Genomic DNA, 16,329 nt, shown 5'->3' on the forward strand with positions numbered 1-16,329 from the left:
TTGTGTTTTAGACAACAAAAAGAAAAGAAAAAGATGTACAGATCCAGGCTTTTCCTTTACTGTGGTAGTCGCATAGAATGACGTCACTGACACTGGTTTAATATGAAAACAAACTTTGCAAAAAAAACAAAGAAGAAGAAGTGAGTCGGCGTGTCATCTTTATCGAGCACCATACATGTTTTGCCTCACATTAAAATTATTATTTTTCCTTTTCAAAAATAATTTATATTCAGAGAAGTCAAATATAGCAAATTTGTACAGCTTACACGGCGGGCAGGTGGCGCAGAACACTTGCCGGCCCCTGGCAACTTGAAGCACAGACAGGCCCTGGTTCGAGCCTCGGCTCGAACACACTCACTGAGTTCAGGTCCTATCTGTGTCTTCAGTCTGCTAGGGGGATTCCTGGGCTGCGCAGGGAATCCCAATCCTTTTTTTTTCTTTTCTTTTTTGGGCTGTTGGGGCCTGTATTTACAAAGCTGGGACTATCTCCGTTGTCATGGCTACCAAGAACAACGCCAGCTTGGGGGAGAGCGGAGAGCCGATAAGCAAACACTCATTCATCCTTTCTCCTCTTTCCTTTCACAGCTGCTGCGGTGGGAAACGCTGGGACTTGTGTGGCTATGCAGTTTTTGCATTGTTGGCAACTTTTAAGGACCAGCCTTGAATTTTACACATTTGATAAGTCAAGCCTGGATATATAGTGAAGAGAGCTGGGATAATCTGGACACAATCTGCAGGCTGCATCTCCAAATCACAAGTGGCTTTAGATCTGACTCTTACAGACAGGCATGCATGTCTCAGGGTGATTACACACTAACACATTGTGATTAATCACACACATTTGTATACATTTTATTAACAAGATAATAAAAAAAAACACTATACAAAATGTGTTTTTGTGACAGGCCGCTAGTAACAAAGTGCTCTCAAGGTTAAATACACATACCGGTAGACATTGAGGGCTAGCAGGAGGGACCATGCGCTTACCTGCTGCTCTCTGGCAGGTAGCTCCATGCCCTCCTGGGTTTTAAATGCACCTTAGAACACACATGCATCAACACTACAATGAGCGGGTGGAGGGAGGTTTGGAGTCTTCTCTCACCCCCATTCTCTGCGACCTGCTGGAGCGGGGGGGGGGGGGGGGCTAGGAGGAGGAGTTGGCCGTCCGACTGCGGTCTGGGGTGTGGGGCCTCCCTGCTGCTGCGGAGTCGGGGCGGTCTGCCTCCCCCCACCGCAGGGAAAAGGGTAATACCACCTGGGTCTGGGTGCAGTTCCCCCTCCAGGGGCAAGGGTACCTAGACCCGGTTTGTAGGGTACGCTTGGGGAGTGTGATCGTGTGTACAGCGTCTCTTTATGTCTGTCTCCACGTTGGTTGAGTGTGGAGTAAGTGCATATGAGAGCATGAGGGTGGGAATGGATGTTTGTATATGTGTGTGCCTGTATTTCTGTGTCTATATGTCAGGTTGGGTGTCAGGCGCCACCTCTCTGGGGACATCTCAGGCCCTCCAAGGTTTGGAGGCCTATCTCCCCCTACCACCACTTCCCCTGCCAGTGGCGGACTCCCTCAGACATCGGTGCGTTGGTGGTTCTTTGTGTCCGGGGATGGGCGTCCAGGTACACACCGGCTCACTCCTTGGCGGCCGCTTATCGGGGCCTGGAGCCTGGGGCTCGCTCGGGCCACTTCGGAGGTGGGGTGCCCCCGGCCTCTCGGCCTGGGGCTCGGTCACTCAGGCACGGCTGGCTGCCGGCGGAGCTCACGGGCGCGTCACTGCAACTCCCCCTGGCTTCTGCTCCGCGGCTGCTGAGTGAGCCCTCATCTGGGACTCTCCTCAGCTCTTTCTGGGACAGTGGCGCGGCTGCCCCTCTGTTGGTCTTCCTTGGTCTCTTGTGTTCTGGGGGCCTCTGGATGTCTGGAGTTTTGATCTCCTCCATACCTGCTTCATGCCCTGGAGGACGGGGCTGTGGCCCCCCCACACCCTCTAGCAGATCATTACATGAAGGAACCTTTTTAAAAAAAACAAGCGCATCCATGTACACATGGGTGATCACACCCACAAACTACACCCTTTTTGGCTCCTACCTCAAAGCACACTGTGTTCTGTTGATCTTATGTGCTGCACAATAATGTTTAATATTTAGTATTTACTGTCATATTCCCATATATCATTGTGATGCTGTTTATTCTATTACTCTTGTTCTCTTCTGCTTGTTTTCTTTTTTCTTTCTCAGCAGGTGATCCAGGTGATCGATATATGCATTTTTTATTTCTTTTTTTTTTTTCTGCTCATTCTGTTGGTTTTTGTTTTTTGCCCTTCTCCCCCGTCCCTCTTCTCAGCTGTTTCTCTTTCCCTCTTTCTTTCTCCCCTTCTTTCCCCCAGTCAAGTCTGTCCCGTATTCAGCAAGTGAAAATAAAATAAACAATAAAAGGTGAATCAAATGGACCATTACGGCAAGGCTGGGATGGTCAATTTGGTAAAGTAAATCCGTTGGGCATCTTTCTTTGCCTTTAGACAACAATTCTGATGGCAAAAGAGCCAAACGGGACAGGCAAAAAAAAAAGAAAAAAAGAAGTGGCTTTAGATCTGACTCTTACAGACAGGCATGCATGTCTCAGGGTGATTACACACTAACACATTGTGATTAATCACACACATTTGTATACATTTTATTAACAAGATAAAAAAAAAACACTATACAAAATGTGTTTTTGTGACAGGCCGCTAGTAACAAAGTGCTTAAAGATTTCAAATTGGTTCTTTCCCAAGTTTTCTGTTATGTGTACACATATTCCTTGAATTAGGTGCTTTTTAATTCTCCAATAATGGTCAGTGCAAAGTGTTTACACAAACAAACAAACAAACAAGTGTTTACACAAACAAACAAACAAAAAACATTACTCAGAAAATGGTCAGGTACAAGAACTGGATTAAAAAGGATTGGAAAAAACAGATAATGTCCAATGAAATACTTCAGCGTGTGGCTCATGACTTTTGCACAGTACTGTAAATGTTATTAATAATGAAAGATATAAAGATGTAGCTTTCCCATTTTTAAAAAATTCCCATACACATTATTCTTTTCTTCTAGTGAAAGTGCCTCCTCCTTCAGACCTTAGGATAACTAATTTCTCAGACAGTGACATCACGGTGCGCTGGGAAGCTGCAGATGATGATGATGTTTCTTACCTCATTAAGTGGATCTCCCTAAGTGGAGGCGACCTGAGGCAGGTGGGGAAGAACTATTGAGTTGTTGGAGTACATATTATGAAATAAAAAATACAATATCTCAATAAACTGTTGTCCTGTGTCTTAAGGAGTATCAGATATCACTGTCTGCACTCTATGGAGATGGAGCTCAGAGTGAAGCTGTGGCCGTACGCTATAGCACCTGTGAGTCACACATTTTAACTATATCAGCTGCTGGTGGGAGCAGGCTCTCATGGATCTTTCTGGATATTTGCAGCGGGGACATGCTGGGGTCATTTTGGAGCAGGTTAATTTGTGTGCGCCACGTGTCATAATCAGTTTTGTTGTTAGGTCTGGGAACCTTACCGGAGAAGGTACGGAGTCTAACCTGGGACTGGATGTGTTTGACATCTTGCCTTCGTACGATATGCTCTACCACGACCTTCTGAATGTCAGGTGGATTCAAATCACTTACTGAAAGGGACGCACAGGCTTAAGCAGACAAAGAAGGAAATCGGGTAAACCCTCCAGCACTCATTTCTGTGTCCATTCTGGGCTAAAAACAAAAACACCTCATAACTACCTGTGGATGCTGGCTGAGCCTCTGAAGGTTGAGTGATATGTCATTAAGCAGGTAGTCAGAGTTCTCATTGATCAGTTCCTTGAGGGAAGTGTATCCACAGGCCTTACTGATGTCCTACATGGAGCTCAGCGCCGCCTGGCTCACCAGCAGTGTCTCCTCACCAGCTTTCTCCAGCACAGGATACAGCGAGGCCATCAACAAGGCACAGAAATTGCGGCCCACTGGCTGAGCACAGCAGGCGATTCCCCCGAGTTGGATGCACAGCTGACAGATGTTGCTGTTGAGCTAATGGATCATGGATGCAGATGTTGATGATGAAGGAATCACTTGGAGAGAGCTTGTATTTGAGTTGCTGGCATCACTGTTGTATATCGAGGGGAGTCTGGATGGACCGAGCAGCTACGCAAAGAGACAAAACCTGTGTTAAAGCACTGCTTTCTAACCACTTTTACACATGCACTGCAGCTCTGAAGTTTTCAAGATATTGTCCATGCACGTGAGAACGCAAATGTCTGACACAGTTAGATCAAACATTAAACAGCCTTTAGCCTTCCTGCTCCTGAGTGAAAGCCTGTATTATATCTGACTGTGCTCATGTGGGGATAAGACAGATTAGCCTTTTCTCAAAGTGAAGAGTGGGGGCCAATTTAGGATCTTCACTCAAATTTAAAATACAAGGGAAACTGATGTATTTCCTTAAATAAACAAAAACCACACAAGCGCTTATAAAATGCTCATCCTACCCAGTCATATGCAAAGTGTTAGAATCAACGTGTGATCCACCTGCCACTAAGAGATATTATTTCTCTTTGGTAGATGGAAAAAATGGAATCAAACTCACTGTCAGTAGCTACAACAGCACATTTGTTATAATATGATGAATCAAGCATTTAGATATTAAATAGTATTGAGGGAGACAGGATCAAATACAGTGGGGCAAAAAAGTATTTAGTCAGCCACCATTTGTGCACGTTCTCCCACTTAAAAATATGAGAGAGGCCTGTCATTTTCATCATAGGTATACCTCTAACTTGTCCCAGTTTTAAAGAACTGATTTGCAAATTATGGTGGAAAAGAAGTATTTGGTCACCTCATTTTTTGCCCCACTGCGTAATATACAAAGATATTTGTGGCAACTCGATGTGCTTTGTCCACTTTTATTATCGGATTGCTCTGTTAACCAAAGGGAATACCTCAGTTTATTGTATGTTTGACTATAATTTACAAAAAGACTAAAGCATCATTTCTTATCTTTTCTACAATAACTATCAAATGAACAAATGGAGAGTGCTCGCTCAAGTCATGGATCAAGTGACTTAAAGGGCCGTTTTCAAAGAAAACTAAAAGTGTATAAGCAACCAAGGAAGTGAGTCCTACCTGGCCACTGGACAACATTCAGTGACAGTGCACTTGCTGGCATCTCCGGTGGGCAGAGCCCTGATTCAGTAGGGTGAATAAGGGATCTTGTCTCCTCCGTACTTAATGAGAGTGGTGTATCTGTCAGTCATGTCTGGCACATAAAACACCAGGTAGGTCCCATCATGGCTGTCACAGATATCTGCTTCTTGGGCTTCCCCTCTGGGTCCTTCAGGAGAAAACAAAAACTGTTACCTAAATATCAATGCTTTGAATACATTATTGTGTGGTCCACGTTCATGCACTCACAGTGATCTGCACTGCCAGCAGTCCCTCACCTGCATCTTTGGCATCAATGGTGACCTTCACTGGCAGAGAGGTGGGCGCTCCAGTGGTGTTAAGGCCGGATCCACTTGCACGCACCTTGCTGGTATCATGGGTGGGCAGCACCTTCACCTTGTAAGGGCGGACCAAAGGGGAGAGAAGACAACTGGCTGTGGAATACAGTCTCACAAATGAAAGGAGCCTTATTTACAGAACCGAGTAAACCACGCAAAGAGTTTTCCATTTTCAAAGCTGGCCAGAGTGGAACACTGTAACATGTAACACCTAGAAGGTTCAGATGGCTGCAGTACTTTGCTAATTTGGATCAAATGTTTGGGGGGAAAATGTAATTAAATCAAGTGATTGTAATGCTGTTACTTCCGTTGTGTAGTTAACCATCTATCATTTTAGATGTTTCATTAGCAGCCTGATGAAATTAGCTGTGTAGTTAGCCGACTTCTGCCATCCAAACAGATGAGGTGAATTATGCAGATCACTAGCACAGTACACAGATTACCACTTCTTATTCCAGCCAGACTTCAGGTACTTCATTCGAATCATGCAGTAACAACAAAGATTTATTACTACTGGCTTTTTAAATTGTGCTTCTTCTGTTCTAGAAAAACAGAAACATGTGATCACAGGGTTTTGTTTTTTTCAATGACATTTGTGTTGGTTGTGTCGGTTGCAGGCAAACATTTATCATAATGGTTAGATATTAGGAAATAGCTTAAAATGTGTGCATATTTAACTTGTTGCACTGCCGTAGTGTTACCTGCGTGGGATCTCCTCATGAGCATATGACTGTACCCTGGATGATGATATGTGAGGAGCTTGAACTTGATTCGCTAACAGAAACTCATTTGGCTAGCTTAGCGCACATGTCTTGTTTCGCGATTTTTGTGTTTTAGACAACAAAAATAAAAGAAAAAGATGTTTCGCGATTTTCGCGATTTTTTCGCGATTTTTGTGTTTTAGACAACAAAAATAAAAGAAAAAGATGTACAGATCCAGGCTTTTCCTTTACTGTGGTAGTCGCATAGAATGACGTCACTGACACTGGTTTAATATGAAAACAAACTTTGCAAAAAAAAGAAAGAAGAAGAAGTGAGTCGGCGTGTCATCTTTATCGAGCACCATACATGTTTTGCCTCACATTAAAATTATTATTTTTCCTTTTCAAAAATAATTTATATTCAGAGAAGTCAAATATAGCAAATTTGTACAGCTTACACGGCGGGCAGGTGGCGCAGAACACCTGCCGGCCCCTGGCAACTTGAAGCACAGACAGGCCCTGGTTCGAACCTCGGCTCGAACACACTCACTGAGTTCAGGTCCTATCTGTGTCTTCAGTCTGCTAGGGGGATTCCTGGGCTGCGCAGGGAATCCCAATCCTTTTTTTTCCTTTTCTTTTTTGGGCTGTTGGGGCCTGTATTTACAAAGCTGGGACTATCTCCGTTGTCATGGCTACCAAGAACAACGCCAGCTTGGGGGAGAGCGGAGAGCCGATAAGCAAACACTCATTCATCCTTTCTCCTCTTTCGTTTCACAGCTGCTGCGGTGGGAAACGCTGGGACTTGTGTGGCTATGCAGTTTTTGCATTGTTGGCAACTTTTAAGGACCAGCCTTGAATTTTACACATTTGATAAGTGAAGCCTGGATATATAGTGAAGAGAGCTGGGATAATCTGGACACAATCTGCAGGCTGCATCTCCAAATCACAAGTGGCTTTAGATCTGACTCTTACAGACAGGCATGCATGTCTCAGGGTGATTACACACTAACACATTGTGATTAATCACACACATTTGTATACATTTTATTAACAAGATAAAAAAAAAACACTATACAAAATGTGTTTTTGTGACAGGCCGCTAGTAACAAAGTGCTTAAAGATTTCAAATTGGTTCTTTCCCAAGTTTTCTGTTATGTGTACACATATTCCTTGAATTAGGTGCTTTTTAATTCTCCAATAATGGTCAGTGCAAAGTGTTTACACAAACAAACAAACAAACAAGTGTTTACACAAACAAACAAACAAAAAACATTACTCAGAAAATGGTCAGGTACAAGAACTGGATTAAAAAGGATTGGAAAAAACAGATAATGTCCAATGAAATACTTCAGCGTGTGGCTCATGACTTTTGCACAGTACTGTAAATGTTATTAATAATGAAAGATATAAAGATGTAGCTTTCCCATTTTTAAAAAATTCCCATACACATTATTCTTTTCTTCTAGTGAAGGTGCCTCCTCCTTCAGACCTTAGGATAACTAATTTCTCAGACAGTGACATCACGGTGCGCTGGGAAGCTGCAGATGATGATGATGTTTCTTACCTCATTAAGTGGATCTCCCTAAGTGGAGGCGACCTGAGGCAGGTGGGGAAGAACTATTGAGTTGTTGGAGTACATATTATGAAATAAAAAATACAATATCTCAATAAACTGTTGTCCTGTGTCTTAAGGAGTATCAGATATCACTGTCTGCACTCTATGGAGATGGAGCTCAGAGTGAAGCTGTGGCCGTACGCTATAGCACCTGTGAGTCACACATTTTAACTATATCAGCTGCTGGTGGGAGCAGGCTCTCATGGATCTTTCTGGATATTTGCAGCGGGGACATGCTGGGGTCATTTTGGAGCAGGTTAATTTGTGTGCGCCACGTGTCATAATCAGTTTTGTTGTTAGGTCTGGGAACCTTACCGGAGAAGGTACGGAGTCTAACCTGGGACTGGATGTGTTTGACATCTTGCCTTCGTACGATATGCTCTACCACGACCTTCTGAATGTCAGGTGGATTCAAATCACTTACTGAAAGGGACGCACAGGCTTAAGCAGACAAAGAAGGAAATCGGGTAAACCCTCCAGCACTCATTTCTGTGTCCATTCTGGGCTAAAAACAAAAACACCTCATAACTACCTGTGGATGCTGGCTGAGCCTCTGAAGGTTGAGTGATATGTCATTAAGCAGGTAGTCAGAGTTCTCATTGATCAGTTCCTTGAGGGAAGTGTATCCACAGGCCTTACTGATGTCCTACATGGAGCTCAGCGCCGCCTGGCTCACCAGCAGTGTCTCCTCACCAGCTTTCTCCAGCACAGGATACAGCGAGGCCATCAACAAGGCACAGAAATTGCGGCCCACTGGCTGAGCACAGCAGGCGATTCCCCCGAGTTGGATGCACAGCTGACAGATGTTGCTGTTGAGCTAATGGATCATGGATGCAGATGTTGATGATGAAGGAATCACTTGGAGAGAGCTTGTATTTGAGTTGCTGGCATCACTGTTGTATATCGAGGGGAGTCTGGATGGACCGAGCAGCTACGCAAAGAGACAAAACCTGTGTTAAAGCACTGCTTTCTAACCACTTTTACACATGCACTGCAGCTCTGAAGTTTTCAAGATATTGTCCATGCACGTGAGAACGCAAATGTCTGACACAGTTAGATCAAACATTAAACAGCCTTTAGCCTTCCTGCTCCTGAGTGAAAGCCTGTATTATATCTGACTGTGCTCATGTGGGGATAAGACAGATTAGCCTTTTCTCAAAGTGAAGAGTGGGGGCCAATTTAGGATCTTCACTCAAATTTAAAATACAAGGGAAACTGATGTATTTCCTTAAATAAACAAAAACCACACAAGCGCTTATAAAATGCTCATCCTACCCAGTCATATGCAAAGTGTTAGAATCAACGTGTGATCCACCTGCCACTAAGAGATATTATTTCTCTTTGGTAGATGGAAAAAATGGAATCAAACTCACTGTCAGTAGCTACAACAGCACATTTGTTATAATATGATGAATCAAGCATTTAGATATTAAATAGTATTGAGGGAGACAGGATCAAATACAGTGGGGCAAAAAAGTATTTAGTCAGCCACCATTTGTGCACGTTCTCCCACTTAAAAATATGAGAGAGGCCTGTCATTTTCATCATAGGTATACCTCTAACTTGTCCCAGTTTTAAAGAACTGATTTGCAAATTATGGTGGAAAAGAAGTATTTGGTCACCTCATTTTTTGCCCCACTGCGTAATATACAAAGATATTTGTGGCAACTCGATGTGCTTTGTCCACTTTTATTATCGGATTGCTCTGTTAACCAAAGGGAATACCTCAGTTTATTGTATGTTTGACTATAATTTACAAAAAGACTAAAGCATCATTTCTTATCTTTTCTACAATAACTATCAAATGAACAAATGGAGAGTGCTCGCTCAAGTCATGGATCAAGTGACTTAAAGGGCCGTTTTCAAAGAAAACTAAAAGTGTATAAGCAACCAAGGAAGTGAGTCCTACCTGGCCACTGGACAACATTCAGTGACAGTGCACTTGCTGGCATCTCCGGTGGGCAGAGCCCTGATTCAGTAGGGTGAATAAGGGATCTTGTCTCCTCCGTACTTAATGAGAGTGGTGTATCTGTCAGTCATGTCTGGCACATAAAACACCAGGTAGGTCCCATCATGGCTGTCACAGATATCTGCTTCTTGGGCTTCCCCTCTGGGTCCTTCAGGAGAAAACAAAAACTGTTACCTAAATATCAATGCTTTGAATACATTATTGTGTGGTCCACGTTCATGCACTCACAGTGATCTGCACTGCCAGCAGTCCCTCACCTGCATCTTTGGCATCAATGGTGACCTTCACTGGCAGAGAGGTGGGCGCTCCAGTGGTGTTAAGGCCGGATCCACTTGCACGCACCTTGCTGGTATCATGGGTGGGCAGCACCTTCACCTTGTAAGGGCGGACCAAAGGGGAGAGAAGACAACTGGCTGTGGAATACAGTCTCACAAATGAAAGGAGCCTTATTTACAGAACCGAGTAAACCACGCAAAGAGTTTTCCATTTTCAAAGCTGGCCAGAGTGGAACACTGTAACATGTAACACCTAGAAGGTTCAGATGGCTGCAGTACTTTGCTAATTTGGATCAAATGTTTGGGGGGAAAATGTAATTAAATCAAGTGATTGTAATGCTGTTACTTCCGTTGTGTAGTTAACCATCTATCATTTTAGATGTTTCATTAGCAGCCTGATGAAATTAGCTGTGTAGTTAGCCGACTTCTGCCATCCAAACAGATGAGGTGAATTATGCAGATCACTAGCACAGTACACAGATTACCACTTCTTATTCCAGCCAGACTTCAGGTACTTCATTCGAATCATGCAGTAACAACAAAGATTTATTACTACTGGCTTTTTAAATTGTGCTTCTTCTGTTCTAGAAAAACAGAAACATGTGATCACAGGGTTTTGTTTTTTTCAATGACATTTGTGTTGGTTGTGTCGGTTGCAGGCAAACATTTATCATAATGGTTAGATATTAGGAAATAGCTTAAAATGTGTGCATATTTAACTTGTTGCACTGCCGTAGTGTTACCTGCGTGGGATCTCCTCATGAGCATATGACTGTACCCTGGATGATGATATGTGAGGAGCTTGAACTTGATTCGCTAACAGAAACTCATTTGGCTAGCTTAGCGCACATGTCTTGTGGCAAGATATATGCACTTAAATGTTTTAAGTCATTGGCTGTTCTGCCAAATTGCCACCAACCTGCAACTTTGTGAGCTGACTGTTTCGCGATTTTTGTGTTTTAGACAACAAAAAGAAAAGAAAAAGATGTACAGATCCAGGCTTTTCCTTTACTGTGGTAGTCGCATAGAATGACGTCACTGACACTGGTTTAATATGAAAACAAACTTTGCAAAAAAAAGAAAGAAGAAGAAGTGAGTCGGCGTGTCATCTTTATCGAGCACCATACATGTTTTGCCTCACATTAAAATTATTATTTTTCCTTTTCAAAAATAATTTATATTCAGAGAAGTCAAATATAGCAAATTTGTACAGCTTACACGGCGGGCAGGTGGCGCAGAACACTTGCCGGCCCCTGGCAACTTGAAGCACAGACAGTCCCTGGTTCGAGCCTCGGCTCGAACACACTCACTGAGTTCAGGTCCTATCTGTGTCTTCAGTCTGCTAGGGGGATTCCTGGGCTGCGCAGGGAATCCCAATCCTTTTTTTTTCTTTTCTTTTTTGGGCTGTTGGGGCCTGTATTTACAAAGCTGGGACTATCTCCGTTGTCATGGCTACCAAGAACAACGCCAGCTTGGGGGAGAGCGGAGAGCCGATAAGCAAACACTCATTCATCCTTTCTCCTCTTTCGTTTCACAGCTGCTGCGGTGGGAAACGCTGGGACTTGTGTGGCTATGCAGTTTTTGCATTGTTGGCAACTTTTAAGGACCAGCCTTGAATTTTACACATTTGATAAGTGAAGCCTGGATATATAGTGAAGAGAGCTGGGATAATCTGGACACAATCTGCAGGCTGCATCTCCAAATCACAAGTGGCTTTAGATCTGACTCTTACAGACAGGCATGCATGTCTCAGGGTGATTACACACTAACACATTGTGATTAATCACACACATTTGTATACATTTTATTAACAAGATAATAAAAAAAACACTATACAAAATGTGTTTTTGTGACAGGCCGCTAGTAACAAAGTGCTCTCAAGGTTAAATACACATACCGGTAGACATTGAGGGCTAGCAGGAGGGACCATGCGCTTACCTGCTGCTCTCTGGCAGGTAGCTCCATGCCCTCCTGGGTTTTAAATGCACCTTAGAACACACATGCATCAACACTACAATGAGCGGGTGGAGGGAGGTTTGGAGTCTTCTCTCACCCCCATTCTCTGCGACCTGCTGGAGCGGGGGGGGGGGGGCTAGGAGGAGGAGTTGGCCGTCCGACTGCGGTCTGGGGTGTGGGGCCTCCCTGCTGCTGCGGAGTCGGGGCGGTCTGCCTCCCCCCACCGCAGGGAAAAGGGTAATACCACCTGGGTCTGGGTGCAGTTCCCCCTCCAGGGGCAAGGGTACCTAGACCCGGTTTGTAGGGTACGCTTGGGGAGTGTGATCGTGTGTACAGCGTCTCTTTATGTCTGTCTCCACGTTGGTTGAGTGTGGAGTAAGTGCATATGAGAGCATGAGGGTGGGAATGGATGTTTGTATATGTGTGTGCCTGTATTTCTGTGTCTATATGTCAGGTTGGGTGTCAGGCGCCACCTCTCTGGGGACATCTCAGGCCCTCCAAGGTTTGGAGGCCTATCTCCCCCTACCACCACTTCCCCTGCCAGTGGCGGACTCCCTCAGACATCGGTGCGTTGGTGGTTCTTTGTGTCCGGGGATGGGCGTCCAGGTACACACCGGCTCACTCCTTGGCGGCCGCTTATCGGGGCCTGGAGCCTGGGGCTCGCTCGGGCCACTCACGGGCGCGTCACTGCAACTCCCCCTGGCTTCTGCTCCGCGGCTGCTGAGTGAGCCCTCATCTGGGACTCTCCTCAGCTCTTTCTGGGACAGTGGCGCGGCTGCCCCTCTGTTGGTCTTCCTTGGTCTCTTGTGTTCTGGGGGCCTCTGGATGTCTGGAGTTTTGATCTCCTCCATACCTGCTTCATGCCCTGGAGGACGGGGCTGTGGCCCCCCCACACCCTCTAGCAGATCATTACATGAAGGAACCTTTTTAAAAAAAACAAGCGCATCCATGTACACATGGGTGATCACACCCACAAACTACACCCTTTTTGGCTCCTACCTCAAAGCACACTGTGTTCTGTTGATCTTATGTGCTGCACAATAATGTTTAATATTTAGTATTTACTGTCATATTCCCATATATCATTGTGATGCTGTTTATTCTATTACTCTTGTTCTCTTCTGCTTGTTTTCTTTTTTCTTTCTCAGCAGGTGATCCAGGTGATCGATATATGCATTTTTTATTTCTTTTTTTTTTCTGCTCATTCTGTTGGTTTTTGTTTTTTGCCCTTCTCCCCCGTCCCTCTTCTCAGCTGTTTCTCTTTCCCTCTTTCTTTCTCCCCTTCTTTCCCCCAGTCAAGTCTGTCCCGTATTCAGCAAGTGAAAATAAAATAAACAATAAAAGGTGAATCAAATGGACCATTACGGCAAGGCTGGGATGGTCAATTTGGTAAAGTAAATCCGTTGGGCATCTTTCTTTGCCTTTAGACAACAATTCTGATGGCAAAAGAGCCAAACGGGACAGGCAAAAAAAAAAGAAAAAAAAGAAGTGGCTTTAGATCTGACTCTTACAGACAGGCATGCATGTCTCAGGGTGATTACACACTAACACATTGTGATTAATCACACACATTTGTATACATTTTATTAACAAGATAAAAAAAAAACACTATACAAAATGTGTTTTTGTGACAGGCCGCTAGTAACAAAGTGCTTAAAGATTTCAAATTGGTTCTTTCCCAAGTTTTCTGTTATGTGTACACATATTCCTTGAATTAGGTGCTTTTTAATTCTCCAATAATGGTCAGTGCAAAGTGTTTACACAAACAAACAAACAAACAAGTGTTTACACAAACAAACAAACAAAAAACATTACTCAGAAAATGGTCAGGTACAAGAACTGGATTAAAAAGGATTGGAAAAAACAGATAATGTCCAATGAAATACTTCAGCGTGTGGCTCATGACTTTTGCACAGTACTGTAAATGTTATTAATAATGAAAGATATAAAGATGTAGCTTTCCCATTTTTAAAAAATTCCCATACACATTATTCTTTTCTTCTAGTGAAGGTGCCTCCTCCTTCAGACCTTAGGATAACTAATTTCTCAGACAGTGACATCACGGTGCGCTGGGAAGCTGCAGATGATGATGATGTTTCTTACCTCATTAAGTGGATCTCCCTAAGTGGAGGCGACCTGAGGCAGGTGGGGAAGAACTATTGAGTTGTTGGAGTACATATTATGAAATAAAAAATACAATATCTCAATAAACTGTTGTCCTGTGTCTTAAGGAGTATCAGATATCACTGTCTGCACTCTATGGAGATGGAGCTCAGAGTGAAGCTGTGGCCGTACGCTATAGCACCTGTGAGTCACACATTTTAACTATATCAGCTGCTGGTGGGAGCAGGCTCTCATGGATCTTTCTGGATATTTGCAGCGGGGACATGCTGGGGTCATTTTGGAGCAGGTTAATTTGTGTGCGCCACGTGTCATAATCAGTTTTGTTGTTAGGTCTGGGAACCTTACCGGAGAAGGTACGGAGTCTAACCTGGGACTGGATGTGTTTGACATCTTGCCTTCGTACGATATGCTCTACCACGACCTTCTGAATGTCAGGTGGATTCAAATCACTTACTGAAAGGGACGCACAGGCTTAAGCAGACAAAGAAGGAAATCGGGTAAACCCTCCAGCACTCATTTCTGTGTCCATTCTGGGCTAAAAACAAAAACACCTCATAACTACCTGTGGATGCTGGCTGAGCCTCTGAAGGTTGAGTGATATGTCATTAAGCAGGTAGTCAGAGTTCTCATTGATCAGTTCCTTGAGGGAAGTGTATCCACAGGCCTTACTGATGTCCTACATGGAGCTCAGCGCCGCCTGGCTCACCAGCAGTGTCTCCTCACCAGCTTTCTCCAGCACAGGATACAGCGAGGCCATCAACAAGGCACAGAAATTGCGGCCCACTGGCTGAGCACAGCAGGCGATTCCCCCGAGTTGGATGCACAGCTGACAGATGTTGCTGTTGAGCTAATGGATCATGGATGCAGATGTTGATGATGAAGGAATCACTTGGAGAGAGCTTGTATTTGAGTTGCTGGCATCACTGTTGTATATCGAGGGGAGTCTGGATGGACCGAGCAGCTACGCAAAGAGACAAAACCTGTGTTAAAGCACTGCTTTCTAACCACTTTTACACATGCACTGCAGCTCTGAAGTTTTCAAGATATTGTCCATGCACGTGAGAACGCAAATGTCTGACACAGTTAGATCAAACATTAAACAGCCTTTAGCCTTCCTGCTCCTGAGTGAAAGCCTGTATTATATCTGACTGTGCTCATGTGGGGATAAGACAGATTAGCCTTTTCTCAAAGTGAAGAGTGGGGGCCAATTTAGGATCTTCACTCAAATTTAAAATACAAGGGAAACTGATGTATTTCCTTAAATAAACAAAAACCACACAAGCGCTTATAAAATGCTCATCCTACCCAGTCATATGCAAAGTGTTAGAATCAACGTGTGATCCACCTGCCACTAAGAGATATTATTTCTCTTTGGTAGATGGAAAAAATGGAATCAAACTCACTGTCAGTAGCTACAACAGCACATTTGTTATAATATGATGAATCAAGCATTTAGATATTAAATAGTATTGAGGGAGACAGGATCAAATACAGTGGGGCAAAAAAGTATTTAGTCAGCCACCATTTGTGCACGTTCTCCCACTTAAAAATATGAGAGAGGCCTGTCATTTTCATCATAGGTATACCTCTAACTTGTCCCAGTTTTAAAGAACTGATTTGCAAATTATGGTGGAAAAGAAGTATTTGGTCACCTCATTTTTTGCCCCACTGCGTAATATACAAAGATATTTGTGGCAACTCGATGTGCTTTGTCCACTTTTATTATCGGATTGCTCTGTTAACCAAAGGGAATACCTCAGTTTATTGTATGTTTGACTATAATTTACAAAAAGACTAAAGTATCATTTCTTATCTTTTCTACAATAACTATGAAATGAACAAATGGAGAGTGCTCGCTCAAGTCATGGATCAAGTGACTTAAAGGGCCGTTTTCAAAGAAAACTAAAAGTGTATAAGCAACCAAGGAAGTGAGTCCTACCTGGCCACTGGACAACATTCAGTGACAGTGCACTTGCTGGCATCTCCGGTGGGCAGAGCCCTGATTCAGTAGGGTGAATAAGGGATCTTGTCTCCTCCGTACTTAATGAGAGTGGTGTATCTGTCAGTCATGTCTGGCACATAAAACACCAGGTAGGTTCCATCATGGCTGTCACAGATATCTGCTTCTTGGGCTTCCCCTCTGGGTCCTTCAGGAGAAAACAAAAAC

Source organism: Copadichromis virginalis, linkage group LG10, assembly GCF_057382275.1.
Source record: "Copadichromis virginalis isolate Kocher_CV1m ecotype Utaka linkage group LG10, C_Virginalis_male_GT1.1, whole genome shotgun sequence".
NCBI classification, from domain to species: domain Eukaryota; kingdom Metazoa; phylum Chordata; class Actinopteri; order Cichliformes; family Cichlidae; genus Copadichromis; species Copadichromis virginalis.